At 39.1% G+C, this 1,414-nt stretch overlaps 1 protein-coding gene across 1 annotated transcript in view; it reads left to right on the top strand.

Annotated features, from left to right (window-relative positions):
* Positions 1 to 16, top strand: part of LOC115429294 (rho GTPase-activating protein 24-like) — a 21,670-nt gene extending 21,654 nt beyond the window's left edge. The window contains exon 7 of the mRNA XM_030148614.1: positions 1 to 16. This exon is cut by the window's left edge and continues 344 nt beyond it. The gene's annotated coding sequence lies outside the window, so the exon portion shown is untranslated.
* The last annotated feature ends 1,398 nt before the right edge of the window (positions 17 to 1,414 follow it).

Raw genomic sequence — 1,414 nt, 5'->3', positions numbered from 1 at the left:
AGTGAACGCAACGACCCCATCTGGATCCAGTGAACGCAACGACCCCATCTGGATCCAGTGAACGCAACGACCCCATCTGGATCCAGTGAACGCAACGACCCCATCTGGATCCAGTGAACGGTGGACGGAGTGGGAGGAGCCTGTGTGTTGTGAAGACTGGAAGAGGTCTATTATATGACGTGAACATTGTGGGGCTCCAAACCAAACAGGATTTGGCGTCTTGTTGTAAGAGACAAGTCAGGAAGTGACATCGCAAAGATTAATTATGTGTTTTAATTTAAAAGAAAAATAGGAAATGGAAGCCACCGTAAAACATCACCTGGGGTGATTTGTAAATACAGAATTATTTAAAGTTCAGTGACAGACTGTTGCTCAGACTCTGAGGGGGCGCTATCTGTGTGCGACGTAGCCCAGGATGAAAGAGCGGTAACACTGCTGTGAACTGTGTGTAGCTCCTGGAGCCACTACGAAAACAAGGCCCAAAGTTTGAATGAACCCTAAATGAACCCATACAGACCCAGGGCGACTTTGGACCACACTGGAAAAAATCTAAATCTGACCAAGTGTATTTTCTCAGTTCAGGTCCAAATATCTGATCACACTTAAAATCAGACAGAATCACCTAAAGAGGAACTTTACAGTCAGATAGAAGAACTGATTTATGGACAACAGATCTGGAAAATCTGATTTACACTAATCTGAACAAGGTCATTTTCACTCATTTCACTGGCAGATTTTTTTTAGCTTGAACTAAGCAAAAAAAAAAAAAAAAAAATCTTGGATTCAACTAAAAAATCTGCCAATGAAACAAGTGAAAATGACCTTGTTCACATTAGTGTAAATCAGATTTTCCAGATCTGTTGTCTATAAATCAGTTCTTCCATCTGACTGTAAAGTTCCTCTTTAGGTGATTCTGTCTGATTTTAAGTGTGATCAGATATTTGGACCTGAACTGAGAAAAATACACTTGGTCAGATTTAGATTTTTGCAGTGCAGTTCCCAAATGAATTTTTGTCTATTTTAACTTTTCTTAAGTGACATATCACATTTACTCTAATATATGTTCTGTGTTTTGCATTTTTAGGTGAAAATCAGGTATTTTTCTGTATTTTTCTTATGTAGATACTCATAAAAGCTCTGATTAAAATTGAAGGTTATTTTATCAAAAACACACAAAAAAAAATTAACAAAACGTCACATTTTCAGTCAAATCTGTCATTACCTGAACATAACCCCAGTGTGTCCATCCACTGTCACTGATCCAACTGCATGGGTTTGACTGGGGAATCAATGCTGTAGAAGATGACGGTGTTTCCACGGTAACTACGGAGCCTCTGAACGTCCAATTGGGTCATATCTGATGACCATGAGAAGATGAAGAACTGTATTTGACAGCAGTTATTGACATGTACTG

The sequence above is a fragment of the Sphaeramia orbicularis genome, chromosome 12, assembly GCF_902148855.1.
Source record: "Sphaeramia orbicularis chromosome 12, fSphaOr1.1, whole genome shotgun sequence".
Taxonomy (NCBI): Eukaryota; Metazoa; Chordata; class Actinopteri; order Kurtiformes; family Apogonidae; genus Sphaeramia; species Sphaeramia orbicularis.
Note: the sequence above shows the minus strand (reverse complement) of the source record. Positions and strands in the feature narration are given on the sequence as shown.